The 24,019-nt window shown below is 37.5% G+C and overlaps 1 protein-coding gene and 1 long non-coding RNA gene across 2 annotated transcripts in view; one reads left to right on the top strand and one right to left on the bottom strand.

The window, feature by feature from the left end:
- LOC113933578 lies at positions 1 to 23,989 on the top strand. Its single transcript, XR_003523399.1, has 3 exons — positions 1 to 71; positions 20,680 to 20,724; positions 23,742 to 23,989. It is a non-coding gene; the product is annotated as an uncharacterized LOC113933578 (long non-coding RNA).
- RLF (RLF zinc finger) overlaps positions 1 to 24,019 on the bottom strand; it is an 84,447-nt gene that overhangs the window by 59,603 nt on the left and 825 nt on the right. The gene's annotated exons all lie outside the window — the stretch shown is intronic.

Raw genomic sequence — 24,019 nt, 5'->3', positions numbered from 1 at the left:
GAGATGGAGAAGTAGAAATAAAAGTATCAAGAATCCATACTACCATCCAGGTAATAGACCACTGTTAACAGGTAAGTTTGAGAGGTTTTTATAATGCCTAAATAGAAGCATTTTAGTGGAATTATACTACACATTATTTTGCAAAATTTTCTCCAACCTCAGTATGTTATAGCTGCACAGCCTTGTATGTGTACCACAATTTAGTACTGAATTCTCTGTTTCTGGACATTATGGTTTTAACTTTGCATTATTATAATGTTGAAAGCACTGCTCTAACTTCTTCCATGTATCCATGACAATTTTCTCAGGATAATATCCTATAAATGGAATTGCTGGGTCAAAGGATGCATTATTTTTAAGGCTTCACATAGTGCCAAATTGTGCTCCAGAAAATGTTCCAATTTACATTCCTATTATTAGTATTAAGACAGTGACAGATTGGAAGCTGTCAAATTTATTGTATATTACAATCTAAATACAATTTTTTGAGCATCAACTGGATAGGGGAAATACAATTATTGTGTTTATTCAACTTACAATCTTTTCATTACTGGTGAAGTTGAGTAAAATTTTCATATATTTCTTTTATGAGATCATCCTAAAAATTACCATAGCCATCTATAAGTATCTTCATCTGAGTTATCAGTAACAGTAAGGAAGAGAGCTTGGATGAGGACAGCTCCAAAAGTTAACTTTAATCTTCCAAAAAAAATCAAAGCGGAAGAAACACTCTCTAATTCATTCTATGAAGCCAGCATTATTCTGATACCAAAGCCAGAAAGACTACAAGAAAACTACAGATTAATATCCCTTAGAAGCACTGATTTAAAAAAAAAAATCAACAAAATACTAGTAAACTAATATCAATGGCATATTAAAATAGATTAGATACCATGACCAAGTGGGATTTATTCCTAGAATGCAGGGACGGTTCAGTGCATGAAAATCAATCAATGTAATAACTACATTAACAGAATAAAGGGAACAACCCACACAAGATCACTTCAATTAATGCAGAAAGGGCATTTGAAAAATTCAACAACTTTTCAAGATAAAAAACAGTCAACAAACAAGGAATAGAAGCAAACTATCTCAACATAATATAGATCCTTAGATGAAAAACCCACAGCTATCATTTTACTCAATGGTGAGACTGAAAGCTTTTCCTTTAAGATCAGGAGAAAAAAGGGATGGCCTGGGTGGCTCAGTCAGTTAAGCATCTGCGTTCGGCTCAGGTCATGACCTGTGCTGGGATCGAGTCCCACATTGGGCTCCTTGCTCAGTGGGGAGCCTGCTTCTCCCTCTGCCTGCCACTCCCCCTGCTTGTGCTCTCTCTCTGACAATAAAAATCTTTAAAAAAAAAAAAAGTCCACTTGCATCACTTCTATTCAACACAGTACTGGAAGTCCTAGTGAGAGCAATTAGGCAAGAAAAAAATAAAAGGCACCCAAATTTGAGAGAAAGTAGGTAGAAGTACCACTGCTTGCAAATAACATGATTGTATATGTAGAAATGATAAAGACTCCACATTAAAAACAAACAATGAGAATAAACAAATTCAGCAAACTTGCAGGATACAAAATCAACACACAAAAATCAGCTGATTTTTAAACACTAACAATGAATAATCTGAAAAGGAAGTACTATTCCATTTATAGTAACATCAAATATATAGTTAGGAATAAACTTAACCAAAAAGACTTGTACACTGAAAACTACAAAACTGCTGAAAGAAATGAAAGAAGACACAAATAAATGGAAAAACATGATATGGAAATGTTCACAGACTGGAAGACTTACTATTGTTAAGATGCCAATACTACCCAAAGCAATCTACAGATTCAATGCAATCCCTATCAAAATCTCACTTTTTTTTTTTGAATAGAAAAATCCATCCCAAAATTGTTATGGAATCTCAAGGGGCCCTGAACTGCCAAAACAATCTTGAAAAGAAGAACAAAGTTATAGATCTCACATTTCCTGATTTCAAAATTTACTACAAAGCCACATTAATCAAAGCAATGTATACTGGCATGAAGACAGACATACAGACGAATGGAATAGAGAACCCAGAAATAAACCCTTACATGTACAGTGACTTTCCACAAGGGTGTCAAGACCACTCAATGAGAGAAAGGACAATCTTCTCAATAAACAGTGTTGAGAAAACTAGGTATCCATACACAAAAGAAGCAATTAGACTCTTACCCTATACCATATACAAAAATTAACTCAATACAGATGTAAGAGCTAAAAACTCTTAGAAGAAAACAGGGGAAAAGCTTCATGACATTGGATTTGACAATGATTTTTTGAGTAAGATATCAAAAGCATGGGTGACAAAAGTAAAAACAAACAAATTGCACTATATCAAAATTTAAAACTTTTATATACCAAAGGACACTATCGACATGCTAAAAAGGCAATCCAAAGAACAGGAGAAAATATTTGCACATCATATATTTGTTAAGGGATTGATATTCAGGATATATAAAGAATCCTTAAAATTCAACAATAAAAAATCAAATAACCCAACTAAAAATGGGCAAAGGATTTGAATAGGCATTTCTCCAAAGAAGATACACAAATGGCCAAAAAGCACATAAAAACATGTTTAACATCACTAATTAAGAAATGCAAATCGGAGGTGGCACACCTGGGTGGCTCAGTCAGCTGAGTGCCTGACTCATGATTTCAGCTCAGGTCATGATCTCATGGGTCATGAGATTGAGCCCTGCATTGGGCTTCACACTCAGCAGGGCAGTCTGCTTCAGATTCTCTCTCTCTCTCTCCCCCTGCCCCTCCTCCTGCTCATGCTCACTCACACTCTCTCTCTTGCTAAAGTAAATTAAATCTTTAAAAACAAATTAGAAGAAGAAATGCAAATCAGGGACACCTGGGCAGCTCAGTCGGTTAAGCATCCCAACTCTCGGTTTTGGCTCAGGTCATGATCTCAGGATCATGAGATCGAGCCCTGAATCGGCTCCATGCTCAGTGCTGAGTCTCCTTGAGATGCTCTTTTTCCCTCTCCCTGTCCTTTCCCCACACTTGTGCTCTCTCTCTGAATAAATAAATAAAATCTTTAAAAAAATGCAAATCAAAATCACAATGAGATAACTATTTCATACCCATTAGGATGCCCATTATCAAACATCAGAACAAACCAAAAACAGAAAATAACAAGCACTGGCAAGGAAATGGAGAATGTGGAACGCCTGTGTGTTGCCGGTGGGAATGTAAAATGGTGCAGCCACTGTGGAAAATGTCATGGTGGTTCCTCCAAAAATTAAAACAACTACCATATGATCCAGTATCCACTTTTGGATATACATCCAAAACAATCAAAAGCAGGGACGTGATGAGGTATTTGTACCCATGTTCATCGCAGCACTATTTACAATAGCCAAAAGGTGGAAGCAACCCAAGAATCCATGAACAAATTGTAGTATGAACACACAGTGGAATATTATTCAGCCTTAAAAATGAAAGGAAACTTGGGACACCTGGGTGGCTCAGTCGGTTAAGTTTTTGACTCTTGGTTTCAGCTCAGGTTATGATCTCAGGGTTATGAGACTGAGCCGCGTTGGGCTCTGTCTGCACTCAGTGCAGAATCTGCTTGAGTTTCTCTCTCCCTCTGCTTCTGCTCCAACCCCCACTCTCTCTCTCTAAAATAAATCTTTTTTAAAAAAGGAAATTTGAGGGATGCCTGTGTGACTCAGTTGCTTAAGCATCTGCCTTGGGCTCAAGTCATGATCCCAGGGTCCTGGGATCAAGTCCCACATTGGACTCTTTGCCTAGCGGGGAGCCTGCTTCTCCCTCTGTCTGCTCGGCTTGCCACTCCCCCAGCTTGTGCTCTCTCTCGCTCTCTCTCTCTGACAAATAAATAAATAAATAAAATCTTAAAAAGAAAAAAAAAAGGAAATTTGACACATGCTACAACATGGATGAATCTTGAAGACATTATGCTAAGTAAAATTAGCAAATCACAAAGAGACAAATAATGTATGTTTCCACTCATACGTGGTACCACAGTCAAATTCTTAAGAGACAGAAAGAAGTATGGTTGTTAGAGGCTGGAGAGAGGGAGGAATGGGGAATTAGTGTCTAACGGGTTCAGAGTTTTGGTTTGGGAAGATGAAAATATTCTGGATATGAATGGTGGTGATGGTTTCATATCAATGGAATATACTCAACACCAGTGAATGTATACTTAAAAATGCTTAAAATGGTAAACTTTATATTATGCACACTTCACTACAATTTAAAAAACACTCCCAAAGAGTCAACTTTATGTCTTGAGATTTGTGATTAGCAACTTTCAAGAAACATAAGTGGGTGAGCATGCAACAGGAAGATGGGGAGAAGAGGATAAATTCAAACATCCCCCATTTCTGTTTTAGTGAATCATTATTAATAAAAGGATTGATCTAGAATACTTTTTAAGTTTGGCGATTTTAAAATCCAAGCTTTATCACACTGGTGAAAAGTATTACAATTCAGACAGAGCTGTGTAAAATAGTGAAATAATATGCCCTGTGGCTGTGCATTCAAACCTCTTACCCTCATCGTTTGCCAGCTAACCTCTCTGGGTCTTGATTACTTTAGAATCAGTCAACTGAAACTGACTATTCATTTTGCCCTAGACATTGTACAATACAGCTTTTAATAAAAGATTACAGTAAAAAAGAAAAAGACATAACAAAATTTATCATCTTAACCATTTTTAAAAGTACAGTTCTGTGGCATTAAGTATACTTATGTTGTTGTGCTACCATTACCAACATCCATCCATAGAATTCTTTTCACCTTGCAAAACTGAAACTGAACCTATTAAACAATAACTCCCTATTACTCCCTCCCTTCAGTGCCCTGGCAACCACCACTCTACTTCCTATCTCTATGTGCAATATTGCTTTCATATTATATTTTCTGTTCAAAGAAGCAACCCAAGAGTAGGATAATGGCATCAGGGTAGACAAATAGATCAATGAACAGAAGAGAATCCAGAGATACACCTACATACATATGGCTAATTGATTTTCAACAAGGTGCAAAGGCAATTTCTTAATTCAATGAGAAAGCAGTCTTTTCAACAAAAGATATGGAACATTTAGATATTCATTTTAAAAACACAAAAAACTTCCATCCACCCCTCATACAATATACAAAAATTAGCTCCAAATGGATCATAGATCTAAATGTAAAACCTCAAAGTTCTGGAAAAGAACAGAAGAAAATCTTTGTAGTCTTGAGACAGGCAGATTTCTTATATATAACATGAAAAACATAATTCATAAAAGAAAAAGTTGATAGACAAGAACTTTATCAAAATTAAGAACTTGTGTTTTCCAAGAGATACTGTTAAGAGAATAAAAAGAAAAGCCACAGCCTAGGAGAGTAACTTTGCAAAGAATATATTTGATTCCATTTTTTCCCCGACCCATCAACTCTCTGGTTATAGAAGGGATCAACTTAATAGAAATTAACCATGGCTTGGCTGCTTGTGTGCCCACCTAGTTAGGTAGGACTTTTCTTTCCTGTCTTACCCAGTATTTCCTCGTAGTTCTTGACAGTATCTCACATGAGTTCACCAACAGTTCTGTCCAGAATGTCTGACACCCACCTCAGTTCATCCTTGTGATTTGCTCCCTATAAGCAGGTACACAGCACCTCAGGCTTTCCCTGTTGGTCACATCACCACAATAAAATCTGTCATGGCCAAGGGTGTTCCCTCCAGAGAGTCCCAAGTGAACCAGAGTCAGAATGTATATAACTTATTAGAAGTGATACAAATCACCATCCCCATTCTGCCCACTCTGTGCCATCTAAGCCAAAATAAAAAAATTTAAAAAAAAACCAACACACACACACACACACACACACACACACATCTGATGAAGGGTTTATGTCCAGAAACCCACACACACCTCTCTCAAACCTCAACAATAAGAAAACAAACAACCCATTTTGTTAAATGGGCAAAGGTTTGAAAAGATATTTCACCAAAAAAGATATAAGGATGGCAAATTAACACATGAAAAAGTACTCAACATAGTAAGTCATTAGTGGGGCACCTGGGTGGCCCAATCAGTTAAGCATCCAACCCTTGACTTCAGCTCAGGTCATGATCTCAAGGTCGTGAGATCAAGCCATGTTAGGCTCCACACTCAGTGGGGAGTCTGCTGAAGATTCCTTCTCTCCCATTCCCTCTCCCTCTGCCCCTCTCCCCACTCACACATCCACGCATGGGATATCTCTCTCTCAAAAATAAATAAATCTTAAAAAAAAAAACAAGGAGGGCCTGGATGGTTGGTTAAGCATCTCCCTCTCTCTCTGCCCGGCCCCTGCCCCATGCTCTCTCAAATGAATAAATAAATCTTTAAATAAAATAAAAATGTCATTAGGGAAATGTAAATTAGAACCACAAAGAGCTACCACTAATTTTAGAATGGCTAAAATGAAAAAGAGTGGCCACACCAAGTGTTGATCAGGGGGTGGAAAACTAGAACTCTCACACATTGTTGGTGGGAATGTAAAATGATACAACTACTCTGAAAAACCTGTCATGTGATCCAGCCATTCCACCTAGGTATTTACTCAAGAGAAAGTATTTGTCCACACAAAGACTTATACATAAATGTTCACAGCAACTTTATTTGTAATAGCCAAAAACAAGAAAGAAACCAAATGTCTATCAACAGGTGAATGAGCAAATCATGACAGAACCACACAATACCTAGCAAGAAAACATATTAACTAGTAATATAAACTTGAATTTCAAAATAATTATACTAAGTGAAAGAAGCCAAAGACACTGCAGAGTTTTATTTATATAAAATTCTTTAAAATGCAATCTAACCTATAGAGACAGAAAGCAGATCAATAGTTGAGTGACAGTGGCAAGATGGTAGGGAAAGAGGAAATGCAATGGAGTGAGAAGGAACTTCTAGGGGTGATGGATATACTCATTATCTTGATTATGGTGATGATTTCATGGGTGTTTGGATATGCCAAAGCTTATCAAATTGAACATTTTAACTAGGCGCAGTTTATTGTATGTCAATTATAATTCAACGCTGTTTTTTTTTTTAGATTTTATTTATTTATTTGACAGAGAGACAGCGAGAGAGGGAACACAAGCAGGGGGAGTGGGGGAGGAAGAAGCAGACTTCCCACTGAGCAGGGAGCTCAGTGTGGGGCTTGATCCCAGGACCCTGGGATCATAACCTGAGCCGAAGGCAAACGCTTAATGACTAAGCCACCCAGGTACCCCGACAACACTGTTTTTAAAAACATAAGGGCCACAGGGCGCCTGGCTGGCTCAGTCAGTGGAATCTGTGACTCTTGATCTCAGGGTTGTAAGTTCGAGCCCCACATTGGGCGTAGAGATCCAGACCCAACGCGGCACTTGAACTCACGACCCCGAGATCAAGACCTAAGCTGAGATCAAGAGTGGGACACTTAACTGACTAAGCCAACTAGGTGCACCAAAAATAAAATGAAGAGGGCACCTGGGTGGCTCAGTCGGTTAAGCGACTGTCTTCAGCTCAGGTCATGATCCTGGAGTCCCGGGATCGAGTCCCGCATCGGGCTCCCTGCTCAGCAGGGAGTCTGCTTCTCCCTCTGACCCTCCCCCCCTCATGTGCTCTCTCTCTCATTCTCTCTCTCAAACAAATAAAATCTTTAAAAAAATAAAATTAAAAGAAAATGAAGACATATGGGCCAAAAGTACACAAAATCATAAAAGGAATTTAAATAAATTTTATTTTTCAATTGTCAGATTTATAATTTTTACTGCAAAAAAATAGAAAACTTTGGTGCATAAAGATAATATAAAAAATGAAACGATAAACTGGAGAGAAGATAACTCTAGGTATATGACCAGCAAAAGATTTATGTCTAACATACATAATTCCATAAAAACTGTAAAGAAGAAGTTGGGGTTAAAAAAAAAGAAAGAAAACTAAAAAAAAGAAAAAGTCAGGGAACCTCGGTGGCTCAAGTGGTTAAGTGGCCAACTCGTGATTTCGGCTCAGGTCATGATCTCAGAGTCGTGAAACTGAGTCCTACATTGGGCTCCACGCTCAGCGCAGAGTCTGCTTGTCCCTCTCCCTCCCTGCACTTGTGTGCGCTCTCTCTCTCTCACAAAAAAAATAAATAAATAAAATCTTAAAAAAAAAAAGTAAAGAAAAAGACAAATAAGGGGCGCCTAGTTGGCTCAGTCAGTAGAGCATGCAAATCTTGATCTTGGGGTTCTGAGTTCAAGCCCCATGTTGGGTGTGGAGATTATTTAAAAAATAAAATCTAAGATAAAATACAATGGCAAATAACCCAACTAAAAAATAATTAAAAGCAATTCACAGAAGAGGAAATATGAATAGCAATAAGTATAACTAAACGGGTAACTCCTTACAAGTAAACATGAAAAAAAATTAAAACCACAATGAGATACCACAGTCCACCCACGCGAATGGCTAAAATTTAACTACACTGAGTATTGGCAAGAATGTGGGGCAACGTTAACTTTCATACACTGATAACTGGCATGAACTGCTACAGATACTTCAGAGAATAACTTGGCAGTATTTATTATAGTTGAAGTCAGGCCTATAGATGAACCCAGAAACTCCCCTTTAAGCATATACCCTAAAGAGATTTTTGTACCCATGTATCAAGATAGAGTGGAAAGATGTCCACCCCAACAGTTAATGTAAATAAATGCCTCTAAATCCATTAATAAAAGAATGGACAAATGAATTATAATATATTTACATAATAAGACACTACACGCCACTGAACAACGAATGTGCCAAAGCTACACATACCAATATAGATAAATCTTAGAAACATTATGTTGAATTTATTTTTCTATTATGTTGAACTTTAAAAACTTCTGAAGAATACATATAGTACAGCATTTAAATAAAGCTGAAAAACACATAAAATACTACAGACTATTAAAATGCACAAATGCTAAGTAAAGAGATGTAGGAGAATGATTAAATACCAAAATCAGGATGGTGGCGGGAGATAAAAGAATCTGTGAAAGGGTACATAGGTAGCTTCATCATTTAATTTCTTAGGTCATGTTCATTTTATACACTCTTTACTGCTTTGTAAGTTGGAGGTATTTGACTTTTAACATATGCTTCAAAGTTCTGAGCAAAACTGGTTTTCAACCTAGATTCTTACACCAAGCCTAACACAAACAAGAGACAGGCAAGATCTCAGAAAGCTATCAGAGGGTATTCCTTCAGACCCAAAGTAAAGGAGTAAAAGGAGAAAAAGACACAAGGGCTAGGGAAACAGGAGGAGGGAGAGAAGCAAAGACAAGTACTGAAACAACAGTTGATAAAATGAAAATTAATTTAAAAGGGTTAACAGGTGGGGCACCTGGCTGGCTCAGTCGGTTGAGAATACAACTCCTGATCTTGGGGTTGTAAGTTTGAGCCCCATGCTGGGTGTAGAGATTACTTAAAAATAAAATATTTTTTAAAATAAAATAAAAACAAAAGGGTAACAGGTTAAGTACAAACCATATAAAAATACAAGAAACAAAGTGAATGTCCCACTAATTCATGCAACACATAACACTTTAGTATTCTTTCAAAACTTTTTCTATACATCACATCACTGCTTTGTATCTTGGACATCCTTTCATACTAACACATATAGTACTACCTTATCATCTGTTTAAATTCTATTTGAAAAAATACTGAAATACAACAAGAGTAAAATTCACCTGCAATCCCACCACTTTAAAATTTTGTATGCAATAAAGAAGTGAAAAATCTCACTTATATTCCATCTAATTCCACTCCCAATTCCCCACCTCCAAATAACCCCTATTAATAATTTGGTACAAATGCCTTAGGTACATAAACAAAAGCTTTCCAATTCTTTATAATAACCTCCTGGGCTCAAATGTCTTATGGTTTGGGAATGTTCAAAGGGTACTTAATTTTTGGCATTTCCAAACCTAAAATATGAAAGATTTCTAGCATTCCTACTCTCCCTTAAATTAGTAAGGTCTTCCCTTCTTAACTGTATACTTACTTCAAATTTTTAGTTTGGCAACCAAGACCAATGAAGCTGATTATAGACAAGTGGCATGGAAAATCATTTCTTTATAATCTATACCAATTGGAAAAGAACAGTAATGTTTATTCAAAACCATTTATGTTAGACCTCAAAATTATTATGCAATAATTAAGCATGGAATTGTTTCCCTTACGCTCCTCTTACCTAAGGACAAACTAATCTGAAGGTGAATAAATAATCAAACACTGACTACGGCTCTATTGTATCAATAAGCAAAGATAACATAAAAATTGTTTAATGTTTATCTTCTCCACTAGACAATAAACTAGGAAGGCAAGAACCACACACATCTGTTTTTTCATCATTGTAGACCAGAACCCAGCATACTGAGTAGTATATAGCAGGTATTCTGTAATTACTTGCTTCTGATGCTTTGTAGTATTATTAAAGGATTTGCTAACTTATTTTTATGAAGTTTGATTAAGACAGTTTTTCAGATACGTATCTTTGATTAGAGTAAAATACAACTGTATACTAAAACAAATTCGAGGGTGCCTGGGTGGCTCAGTGTAGGTGAAGTGTCTGCCTTCAGCTCAGGTCATGATCCTGGGGTCCTGGGATTCAGCCCCATGTCAGGTTCCCTGCTCAGCAGGGAGTCTGCTTCTCCTTCTCCCTCTGCCCCTCCCCCTGTTTATGCATTCTCTCTCTCTCTCAAATAAATAAAATCGTTTTAGAAAGTTCTAAATAAATAAAAATAAATAAATAAAACAAATTCAACTAAGTAGATTTGGTTCCAGATTCTCACTGCTTCATTCAAATCCTACAAAGGAGAGCAGCATAATGTTGACCAAACTGCACTTCTGGGAATTTTTAAAAGGAAATGGTTAGATCCTATTTTTTAGGTGTGTGTTCACATCAGATTAATGATGCACTAGCCATGAATTTTGTTTGGTGGTAAATAAATATGTCAATGTTCAGCTTTTTCCCCCTAGCGGAGCGCTGCTGGGCCTGCTGGTCTGTGGCGAGCCGCGGCCGCTGGTCTCTGTTCTGCAGGTTGGGGTTTGTTAAGGTTGTCAAGAATAAGGCTTACTTCAAGAGATACCAAGTGAAATTTAGAAGACGACGAGAGGGTAAAACTGATTATTGTGCCCGGAAACGCTTGGTAATTCAAGATAAAAATAAGTACAACACACCTAAATATAGGATGATAGGTCGTGTAACCAACAGAGATATCATTTGTCAGATTGCTTATGCCCGCATAGAAGGAGATATGATAGTTTGTGCGGCTTATGCTCATGAACTCCCAAAGTATGCTGTGAAGGTTGGCCTGACAAATTATGCTGCAGCATATTGTACAGGCCTGCTGCTGGCCCACAGGCTCCTAAATAGGTTTGGCATGGACAAGATCTATGAAGGCCAAGTGGAAGTGACTGGAGATGAATACAATGTGGAAAGCACTGATGGTCAACCTGGTGCCTTCACCTATTTGGATGCAGGGCTTGACAGAACTACTGGAAATAAAGTTTTGGGGGCCCTCAAAGGAGCAGTGGATGGAGGCTTGTCTATCCCTCACAGTACCAAACGATTCCCTGGTTATGATTCAGAAAGCAAGGAATTCAATGCAGAAGTACATCGAAAGCACATCATGGGTCAGAATGTTGCAGATTATATGCGTTACCTAATGGAAGAAGACGAAGATGCTTACAAGAAACAATTCTCTCAATACATAAAGAACAACGTAACTCCAGACATGATGAAGAAGCTGCTATACGAGAGAATCCAGTTTATGAGAAGAAGCCTAAGAAGTTAAAAAGAAGAGGTGGAACCGTCCCAAAATGTCTCTTGCCCAAAAGAAAGATCGGGTAGCTCAGAAGAAGGCAAGCTTCCCTAGAGCTCAGGATCGGGCTGCTGAGAGTTAATAAACCAAACCACAATTTTCTATGAAGATTTTTCAGATAAAGACAATAATAAACTTATTCATCAAGCAAAAAAATTAATTAATTAATTATGTCAATGTTCAGAATTTTACTGATACTGTATTTTGATCCTCAGCCTACATCCTCGACTGAGAAGGAGTTTCCCCCTTAGAAGTTTTAAGCTGGAAAGGGAGTGAACAAGATAACTTCTGAAGTTCTTCCCTCAAACATATGATTATGAAAACATGACCACCTTTTACCCAGGGACTCAAACCCAATGTGTTACAAATTCAAATCACTTTTGATAATGTATGGATTTCAATAAAATGAAATACATAAGTTAAATGCCAAACAATAAACCAAGTTAAAACCAATAATCAAATGAATCAAAAAAATTGTATATAGAACGATCTGTTAGTTACAACAGGTCAAACTCATTATATCCACTATATATGGATCCATATCGTTTCAACATAAAAAAAATTTGGGCGCCTGGGTGGCTCAGATGGTTAAGCGTCTGCCTTCGGCTCAGGTCATGATCCCAGGGTCCTGGGATCGAGTTCCGCATCGGGCTCCCTGCTCCTTGGGAGCCTGCTTCTCTCTCCCTCTCTCTCTCTCTCTCTCTCCCCAGTCTGTCTCTCATGAATAAATAAATAAAATCTTTAAAAAAAAACATAAAAAAATTTACTGTAACTTACATTTCTAGTCTACAAAGCTCATCATAGGCTCTCTGAATCTAAACCCATACTGCAAATGCTCTATAAACATCTAGGAAACTTTTTTTTTCAATGAGCTGTACATCAACAGGAAAATGGTGGAAAGCTGCCCTCCATGAAATACTTTAAAAAAAAAATTTTTTTTTTAAGATTTTATTTATTTGCAAGAGAGAGAATGAGAGACAGAGAACATGAGAGGGAGGAGGGTCAGAGGGAGAAGTAGACTCCCTGCTGAGCAGGGAGCCCGATGCGGGACTCGATCCCGGGACTCCGGGATCATGACCGGAGCCGAAGGCAGTCGCTTAACCAACTGAGCCACCCAGGCGCCCTCAAATCTCCTTTCTACTGAATATGCTATCCACTTCATAAGACTGACCAAATCTGATGTATCCACATTTACTGTTAGATCTTTATGGGATAATTTTGTTCTAGATTTAATATTTTCATTTAGCAAGTCCCTTAAACACTGAAATAAAGATTTCACTCTGAAGGAAAAAGCCAAATAAGGATAATGAACATAACTAATGTAAACAAGTAACTTCAGTTCAAATTAGTAGAGTGGTTTCCACTGGTGTGGGCATTTATACTAGAGGGATAAGTAATAACTCACTGGGGGCAGAAATACAGTATTAACACTTTAAATGATTTTCAAAAACTTCATCACTTTTTTTTTTTTTTTTTTTAAGATTTGAGAGAGAGCAGGAGAGGGGTGAGGGGCTGAGGGAGAAGCAGACTCCCCGCTGAGCATGGAGTCTGATGCAGGGCTCAGTCCCAGGACCCTGAGATCATGACCTGAGCCGAAGGCACACGCTTAGCTGAATGAGCCACCCAGGTGCCCCAAAAATTTCATCACTTTTATATTTTTCTATGATTGCTTATAACATAGGTATTGAATAAATAAAACATTTATTTTTCATTTATTTCAATAAGGATACATAAATCTTTGGAGACGACTTAGAAAATAATCCTTAGCAAATGTTTTTCAACAGAATTATATAATTTTGAAGGAGAACCAAACCTTAAAGATTATCTCATTTATTTTTTCCCTTTTTTTAAATTTTATTTTATTATGTTATGTTAATCACCACACAATACATCATTAGTTTTTGATGTAATGAGATTATCTCATTTAAGCAGCAATTTGAAGCCCCCAAAACAAACTGATTTGGCCCAAGGTCATACATCCATTCTGTGGCACATTATTTGAAAACCTATCAAAATAACAATATAAGAAAAAGTTAGCTAATGGAAAGCATTAGGGTCTTTCCAGTTATTCAGCTATGACTTAAGTCTTCCTAGAGTCTAGTAGCACTGGTATATAAAACATCAATATATGTTTGCTGGAAATGAGTACACGGACATTTCTCACAGCAACAATCAATCACTAATTTGTCTCATATATTCCAATGGCTTCAGGTTAGGCTGCAACTAACTATGCATCTTGAGAACCTCAAAGCAGCATGGAAGCTTAAGATTACATGATCACACTCAATGATTAGACAATCACATTTTAATGACTTTCAACTAGTAACATTTTGTAAAAGAAAAAAGTAAAGACAAACCTCAAAAGGAAAAAAATTCAAATATCTAATACATGCGAAAAAGCATGCAAATGCTGTTAAAATGAAAATTAGTAAAACGGTACAAGAGCAATTATTTGCCACTATCAGACTGGCCAATATTAAAAAGTTTAGTAACACCAGAGTTAGCAAGGGACAGGGACTCCCAAACACTACTGACAGGAGTACATATTCAACTTCTTGTAGGCCAGTATTCAGCAAAATTTAAAATAAACATTCTCTTTAATACAGTGATTTCAATTCCAACCTTATTTATGATAACAATAAAGAACACAATGGCTTAATTATGGTACATGCTCAACATATGTTGATATAGAAAATTGTTCTCAATATATTAAATTAAAACCTAAACTGCAGATTTGAGTTTTTAAGAATACACAGATTTAACTCTTCTGGGGAGTGACTGGAGGGATTGAGGGGGCAGAAGAGGGCTTCTGCTTCTCCCTCTCCTGCTCCCTGCCGCTCCCCCTGCTTGTGCTTTCTCTCTTTGTGTCAAATAAATGAATAAAATCTTTAAAAATAAATGAATGAATGAATGAACGTGAGGCCTGAAATAATAAAAACCCTAGAAAAGAAGACAGGTATTAATTTCTCTAACATCAGCCCTACCAACATTTTTCTAGATATATCTCTAATGCAAGGGAAACAAAAGCAAAAATCAACTCCTGGGACTACATCCTTTTGCATCACAAAGGAAACAATCAACAAAACAAAAAGACTGAATGGACAAAATATCTGCAAATGATATATCCGCTAAGGGGTTAATATCCCAAATATATAAAGAACTTAGGGGCGCCTGGGTGGCTCAGTCGTTAAGCATCTGCCTTCAGCTCGGGTCATGATCTCAGGGTCCTGGGATCGAGCCCCTCATTGGCCTCCCTGCTCCACAGGAAGCCTGCTTTTCTTTCTCCCACTCCCCCTGCTTGTGTTCCCTCTCTCGCTGTGTCTCTCTCTGTCAAATAAATAAAATCTTTAAAAAAAAAAAGAACTTATACAACCGAACACCAAAAAAAATCAAGTAATCCCATTAAAAAATGGGTAGAGGACCTGAACAGACATTTCTCCAAAGAAAACATACAAATGGTCAACAGACACATGAAAAATTGCTCAACAGCTGTAATTATCGGGGAAATGCACATCAAAACCGCAAGGAGATATCACCTTACATCTATCAGAATGGCTATAGAATCAAAAAGACAAGAAATGACAAGTGCTGATGAGGATGTGGGGAAAAAAAAGGAACTCTTGTACATGTGGTAATATAAATTGGTATAGCGAATTTTTTTCCACGCTATGGAAAACAGTATGGAGGCTCCTCAAAAAGTAAAAATGGGGGAGGGGGAGTAAAAATAGAAGTAGGTATGACCCAATAATTCCACTTCTGGGTATTTACCCAGGGGAAAAAAAGCACTAACTCAAAAAGATAAATACGCCCCTATGCTTACTACAGCATTGTTTACAATAACCAAGATATGGAAACAACTTAAGTGTCCATCAACAGACAAATGCATATACATACATATAATGGAATATTACACAGCCATAAAAAAGGATAAGATCTTGCTATCTGTGACAACATGGTTGGATCTAGAGGGTATGGTGCTAAGTGAAATAGGGCAGACTGAGAAAGACAAATAACACAGGATTTCACTCTCATGTGGATTCTAAAAAACAAAACAAATGAATAAACAAAAAGGAGAATCAGACCTATAAATACAGAGAACAAACAGATGGTTGCCAGAGGAAGAGGAGGTAGGACGATGGAAATAAAGGGTGAAGGGGAGTGGGAGATACAGGCTTTTGGTTATAGAATGGGTAAGTCATGGGAATAAAAGACAGCGTAGGGAATATACTCAGTGACACTGTAATAATGTGTATGGTGACAGACAGTAGCTACACTTGTGAGCATAGCATAACATACAGAAAATTTGAATCACTATTTTGTACACCTGAAACTAATGTAACGCTGTCAACTATACTCAAAATTTCTTTTTTAATTTTAATACTTATATATACACACATACTGTATACATATTTCTCCAAAAATCAGACTAAAACACCAGTGAGATTACATAGTGGTTTCACTTTCTTCATTTATACATCTTAAGCTTTTAGAATGAGCACATATAAGAATCACAAAAATTTTTAAATGTAAATATTTAGGCTTTTTAAAAGATTTTAGAATTTATTTATTTGAGAGAGGAAGAGAGAGAGTGTGTGAGCACAAGCAGGGGTAGGGGGTGGGGGGGAAGAGAAGAGGGAGAGGGAGAAGCCTGATGCAGGGCTTGATCCCAGGACCTTGAGATCATGACCTGAGCCGAAGGCAGACACTTAACCAACTGAGCCACCTAGTGGCCCCCATATTTAGTTTTATTACTTTAAGATACCTTATGTATTTTAAGCATACATATTTAAAAAGCAAAGTAAAGAAAATGAAAGCACAATGAAAAATATGCCTATTTTATACAACCATATATCATAAAAATGCAATTTCAAAACTAGGCCATTCATTCTATCGTATCTGGTAATAATTCCTACGTGTGTCCGTATCAATAAAGCATTATTGTGCTGGCTAATGTGACACGCTTAGGCTATTTCCTTGGGAGTAAAAATACTATGTAATCAAATGTCAGCACAGTAACCTAATAGATCCCCCCCAAAAAAGACAAGCAAGGCATTAAAAAAACAAATTAAAGAATTCAAACATAGCACAAAAATGAGAAGAAATAGACAAATACATTTGTAGTTCCCTAGCTAGCTATGTTGCAGAAATACAGGTAAAACTAAATGAATAACCCTGAACTCAAGATATGTCTGAAATAGAATTCAATCTCAATTTCCAAAAAATTACAATACATGGAAATATTTTTCATATGGGACAGTAAGTATAATTCAAAACCTGCAAAAACTTTGAAGGGAAATTTTTTCATAAAAAGCTCATAGTCATGTTTTAGGCTGAAACTGGGGAATCAAAATTCAGTGGTATGCAGACATAAAGCAATCCACTCTTCCCCAGTGATTTACTTTGCTATAATGAAAGAAAAACATGTGATATGGGGGTGATATCAGGTTTAGAACACGGCAAAATGTTAATGTTCTGGACCAGCCAAGTTTGGCAAATGCTGCACAACACTTAATGCTCTCTAGGAGACTCACAGTGCATCTTAACATATATAAGAAGATACATTAAAAAACATTTATCCCAACTTACATGATTATACAATCCTTACTTCAAGAAGTAATTACTAATACACAGAACTCATGGAACAAAACACAGTTTAGGAAATGCTGATATAGGAAAAAGAGCATGGACTTAGGAGTCTGAAGACTGCCACAGCTTACTAACTGTGTGACCCTGGGAAAGTTACTTAATTTCCCTGAGTCTCAGTTTTCTATCTGTAAAATGAAAATAACACCATCTATTTGAGTGCTTGGCACATAAAAGACTGATTGATAAGTAAATAAACAGTCCCTCTAATTTTTCATATAATGGCTTATATGCTGGCTTTAGTGAGCAATGAAAGCTTGAAGGATCTATTTTTTTTTATACCATCTTGCCCAATCCCTTATCTATGTACAAGTTTTCCAGTTTGATGTCAATCATATCCCAAATAAATGTTTCAAACTGGCTAAGGAAACCCTGTTAAAAAAAGGGGGGGGGCTTTACTTTAAATATCTGTGGAATATAGATAACCATGGGAAATTCTTAAAAAGCATAAATAAAATTAATATCTACTCTTTTTCTTAAGATTTTATTTACTTATTCATGAGAGACAGAGAGAGGCAGAGGGAGAAGCAGGTTCCCCGCTGAGCAGGGAACCCGACGCAGGACTCGAACTCAATCCCAGGACCCCAGGATCATGACCTGAGCCAAAGGCAGACGCTTAACCATCTGAGCCACCCAGGCGCCCTAATTTCTACTCTTTAGTAATCAAGATAAAGAAGAATAAGACCAATCCCTACTGGGAAGCAACATAAACTAGCTAACCAAAACATGTCCCTATTTCTTAATAAAGACAGGTAAGACTTGTTACTCTCAAGAAGTCTAGTCAGGGATTTAAGGAAGGGAGGAGATAAAAGAGCAACAAATCTTGACTGAATACCCAGTAAGTGTCAGGGACAATTCCAGGCACTGGGTAAACAAGAAAGTCAACACCTTCATGATGCTTACATTCCAGATGCAGAGACAGACAGACAAACATATTTGTCATAGACATCAGATAGTAGTTGGTGATTTAAAGAAATAGAAAGCAGTGTTAAGGAGTTGGAAGATAGGGAAGCGTTAAGATAGTCAAGGAAGGCCTCTGGGAGAGGTGACAGGTGTCTAGAACTAAGTGAAAACAAAGCACACTTTAGTTTACCAATGCCTTTGCAGGCTTGAAATAAATGGTGCTTTGTATTAGACTTTTTATTAACATTGTTCAGAAGAGCATGATCCACAGGTAGACACAGGAATCACTACTATAAAAGAGACTGGGTGATACCAAGTACATGACAGCATCCAAAGTTCTCACTGCTTCACAAGTCACATTTATAATTACATTTTGGTCATAATGCAGTGCAATGCTAGCTTCTGCCATTATAACTACCTGTCATCTAGTCTCTATTTAGACATCTCCCAAGAGAAAGCAGCACAAAAAAGAAAAGGTAAAGTATTTAAAAATCGTTTAAAATAAAGAACAAGAGCTCAAGAGTTTTCATGACCACCAGTCTCAAGGAGTTATAGGAAGACTGATTCCTCTCCAGCTCTACATCTTCAAACTGTTATCTTATTAGGTTGCTAACTCTTCCTCAATACTATAATGCCTCCAATTTTCTCCCTCTAACAACACTACTCCTCATTCCGCAGATGTAGGCTAAGTTGACAAGTTATGTTTCCAAGAAATGAGCCAAGTGTCCTCTCCTGTTCCTTTATAGTAACTTATGATAAAGTTGCTTTTTAACATAGCAGATTTTACAGCAAGTGTTCCTTTTGAAGTACTCACCTCTTGAGTATATCATGAAGTTCTACAATAAAATTCATTCAACAAATTAGTTTTGTATGCCAGGCACTGCATTAATTGCTAGGTACAAAGTATACAAAAAAGACTAAACAAGACCCCTGCTCAGGTTGGTTTACTAGTCAGTAACAAAGAGACAAAAAATAGAAACAACTATTCAGGTACCACAACTACATAAAAGATGTACATTAAGTGAAAGAATCACCTCATTCTGTCTGCTGAAATCAGAAAACACTTCTGAAAGACTTAATATCTGAACCTGGTCTTAAAAGATAAATAGGCAGATGGGGAAGGGAGGACCTTGAGGCTAATTAGGCCAACTGAGAGATGGATACTGTAGTGAAGGTAGACTCCCCCCCACCCCCCGCCCTGTCAAAAAAAGAAGAAGCTGGAAAGGTGGGAGCTGGGAGCTGGTAAAGAGGGAGGCAGTGTCCAGATTCTAAAAGGCTTTGTGTGCCAGGCTAGGCTAGTAAGTCAGAATTTTATCTTGTCTTTGGGGTAAGAAACCATTTAGGGGCGCCTGGGTGGCTCAGTCGTTGAGCGTCTATCTTCAGCTCGGGTCATGATCCCAGGGTCCTAGGTTCGAGCCCCGCATCGGGCTCCCTGCTCCATGGGGAGCCTCCTTCTCCCTCTCCCACTCCCCCTCGCTGTGTCTCTCTCTGTCAAATAAATATATAAAATTAAAAAAAAGAAACTATTTAAGAATTTTAGGGAATAAAGTGCCTAATGAGACTATATTTACAATTTAGAAAGAATACCAAAACGGACTGTAGATGAAGCCAGTCAGAAAGCAAGAGAATTAGTGAAAAGATTGCTCCACTGACATTATGAAGCCTGAACTAAGGCAGTGACAGCAAGAAAAGCAAGAGTTAAAAGCAGAAGTATGTACAAAGTGTCAAAAGAACACAAACATCTAAGAGGAAATCTAGTGAAATCAGAGAAAGCTTCACAGGGGAGGTGGTATTTGCACTGGGCCCTAAACAAGGAAAATTTGCCCTACAGAAAATGAGAGAAAAGGACAGAACAGCATAGTGAAAGGCAAAGACAGAATGCTTAATGACCTGAGATCTTGTAAAAGTAGTAATTCGATCCTTTTGGAGATCAAGCAGTTGGTAAATATTTACTGAAAGCCTAAGATAGGCCTTGGATCTTGAAGAATCAAATGAAAATTAAGATCACCTTTCCCAAAATAATGCACTTGGAAATTCACGGGCAAAATTTTAATCACAGGAGTAACTGAGATCACATTTTGGTCCAAGAACCCCAAGTACAGTACCCCTAAATAAGAGTAGGATTATGGTGATGGGACTGGCTAGGTTAAGAGCTGATAAGTAAACCGGGGGTAAGGTGGTGAAGACTTTTTATTCTAAAATAAAGAAATCTGGGTAACTCGACAATTCTGGGAACATTGTTTTTTTTTTTACAGATTATCTTATTTAGTCCATACAACAATACATTTACATGGATAACAGTAAGTACTATTATTATTCTATTTGCCAGTGAGAAAACTAAGGGTTAAAGAAAATAACATACCAAGGTCACATCTCTAGCTTAAAGGGTGAAGCCAGTATGCCTATCTGACTTAGACCCTTTGTACTCAATCAGGGACCTAGGAGAAACTTAAATATATGCTGTAATTACTTATTTTAACATTTAAAAATCTATAGTCACTATTAGACTAGAACCTAGAGTGCTTCATATAACAATGTTTACTCATAAAACTACTTTGTCTGCTATTCTCAAAGTATAATCATTCACCCAATAATCTCAAGTTTGTTAATGTTACTTAAAAAACCTTGAAAATATGTATTACATAGAAAACTACCAGTTGTAAAACTTTAGGAATCATGATGCCCAAAATACAGCAAAAACTTGAGAGGATATTAGCAATTTTTCAACAAAGACTTGTTTTCTGGAGTTAATCTTATCCACACCATTTGGAAGACAAATGTTTTCAGAAAAGGAATTAAGGCAAAGGAGAAAAAAGCCATCTCCCACTGTCATTGAATACAAATGTTCACTGAATACAAGTTCATCTAAGTATCATTTTCTTAGTAACTATTACTTTTTAAGTTTCATTTTTATCATCTTCACAAACTTCTGAAAATTGAAAACATGCCCAGAATGAGACAAGCTCTCTATCCTTTCATATGTTGGTTTATTTCTTGATTTGGTCCAATTCCAAAGATAGAGCCATACTGCAAGAGCTAGAGAGAATATGGTCCCAGCCTGTTGCAGGAGGGACCTACTTGGTACAATCTAAGTCTCTGGAACACTTCTAAACTAAATACCTGATGGGGCACCTGGGTGGCTCAGTTATTTAAGCATCTGCCTTTGGCTCAGGTCATGATCCTAGGGTTCAGGGATCAAGCCCCTAATCGGCTCCCTGCTCAGAGGGGAGTCTCTTTCTCCCTCTGCCTCTGCCCTGCCACCTGCTTGTGCTCGCACTCTCTCAAATAAATAAAATCTTCTAAAAACCCCAAAAAACTAAATCCCTGATGAAAATACTTTTGTGGCAGTTAAGTATCCCAAAGAGCACAAATCAAGCTACCTATCTTTACATATTAAGTGCTCCTAGAGGGCACATTCCTATCACTAGCACTTAGTACAATGTCAGGCACACCATAGTGAGTCAATGAATCAATCTATATTCTGCCTTTCAAATGTGAAACCAAGAGCTAGTCAACCAAATATGAATGGTGATATTGTTCCTCCTTCATCATAAAATTATGAACAAGGACACCCTGAATTGATTTTATCTGGGCTATTGATAAAAAAAAAAAAGTGACAAAAATATTGTGACAAATATTGTGAAGAGTTGTATATAAACTTTCTATTCTACTGTTTGTATAAAGCATTATAAGGAGATAAAGGCCAGAAAACAAAATAAATTCCACAGGCACGGTTAGCCCAAGGTTATTAGCTAATAAGTGGTAGAGTCAGAATTAAGACCCAACTAGCGCTCAATCCAATGTGCTTCCTATTAAAACATATCGTCATCACAGGAACTTCTTATTTCATTTATTAGTCCAAAAAAATAATTTGGGAAAATTTTTAGGCCAAAAGGAAAACTCATAGAAAAAAATTATAAAAGTACTTTCCTTCTTAAATTCTTCGGTGCCCTTACATTTCTAGGTGTCACCAAGACTCAAGACATTAAAACATTCACTTAAAATGAGATGAAAGCTGCAAGCACCAGGCATAAACAAACAAAAAAAGACAGAGAGAAAATATATATGTATATATACTGTATCCTCTGACAAGCTTCAATTTGACTAGTTACATCCATTCTTGTTATCTTTCTAAGATAACAACACAAGCTAAGAAGGCTTCCCCCAAAACCACATTTCTTCTCCTGTCCTCCTCCTCACTCCTCCTCCTTGTCCAATTAGCTCCCCATCCTCCCAAAGCTTCAACTTTCCTTCTCATCTCTACCTTTTGGCGCTGAAATGCCCGCTCCTCTCCCCTCCCTTCCCCTCCCCCAACATTCCCATGACTCATTTTTATCCTTTCAGACATAGGGGCTCCCTGGACCACCCTATCTAAAGTGGCCTCTCCCAGTTACTTCTAAGTTCATAACTACAATCCATAGTTAAACTTTTAATTTATTTTTACTAGTTAACTGTCGTTCCCATCAGGATGTCCCATGACGGCTTTCCCCTCTCCACTGTCTCTACAACACCTCCTTTTCCATCATTACCAAAACTGTTTTTGGAAATACTGTTATTTCTATCACCTCCTCCCAACTGTAAGCTCATCAAGGGTAAGTGCTGTCTTACTCGTTTCCTCAGCACTTGGTAAAGTGCCTGACACCATCCAATGCAGTCAGTAAAAGTTTGTAGAATAAATGTGTGTAGTAAAGTAGGCATGTTCATTACTAGGGAAGAAGCAAAGAATGATTACACTTCAACACTTCTTGGTGCAGGGAAATGCTGCAGAGTGTATACATAAAAACTATAATGATACAATGTATTCGCAAGGACAAAATTCCCTTTGAAGAGATGAGAGGTCTCTGGCTCAGCAGAGTGGATGAAGAAAAGCAATCAAGCAAGCCTACTTTTTATTTTCCGTTGGACCAACAGAGCAAACTGTCCCCTAAAATTACAACTTTGGAACACTGCAATTTATCTAGCACACTCAACTACTCATCAAGAGTCCAAGTACCAACATACCACTATTTTTTTTTAAAGATTTTATTTATTTCACAGAGAGACACAGTGAGAGAGGGAACACAAGCAGGGGGAGTGGGAGAGGGAGAAGCAGGCCTCCCGCTGAGCAGGGAGCCCGATGTGGGGCTCGATCCCAGGACTCTGGGATCATGACCTGAGCCGAAGGCAGACGCTTAACGACTGAGCCACCCAGGCGCCCCCAACATACTACTATTATTTTGCATTCTCTAAGATACCCCAGGTGAGGAGCAGAGGGTTGGCCCTGAAACCTGGCAGAACAAACAGTAGAAGTAATAATGGCATATCTTTAAATTTATAGAGAAAAATCTCGAAGTGGCCATGGAGACCAAACTAAACATTCCAATAAATATGTAACCACGGGTTAGGACCCACTACAGCACAGAAATGGCCATTCCATTGCCAAAAGAGACCACACTCCACATCTTTCTCAATCGTCTTCTACTCAAAGACCGTAATAACCACTACAAGGCTCCATAGCCTCATTCCTGGTAGCACAATCCTCAAAGGAATACAGAAGAGGTGAAAAGAACAGCTTAACAATCTCCCCCTTCCCCGCCTCAAAAAATAAATAAATAT

The sequence above is a fragment of the Zalophus californianus genome, chromosome 4 (assembly GCF_009762305.2).
Source record: "Zalophus californianus isolate mZalCal1 chromosome 4, mZalCal1.pri.v2, whole genome shotgun sequence".
In the NCBI taxonomy this organism is placed as follows: domain Eukaryota; kingdom Metazoa; phylum Chordata; class Mammalia; order Carnivora; family Otariidae; genus Zalophus; species Zalophus californianus.
Note: the sequence above shows the minus strand (reverse complement) of the source record. Positions and strands in the feature narration are given on the sequence as shown.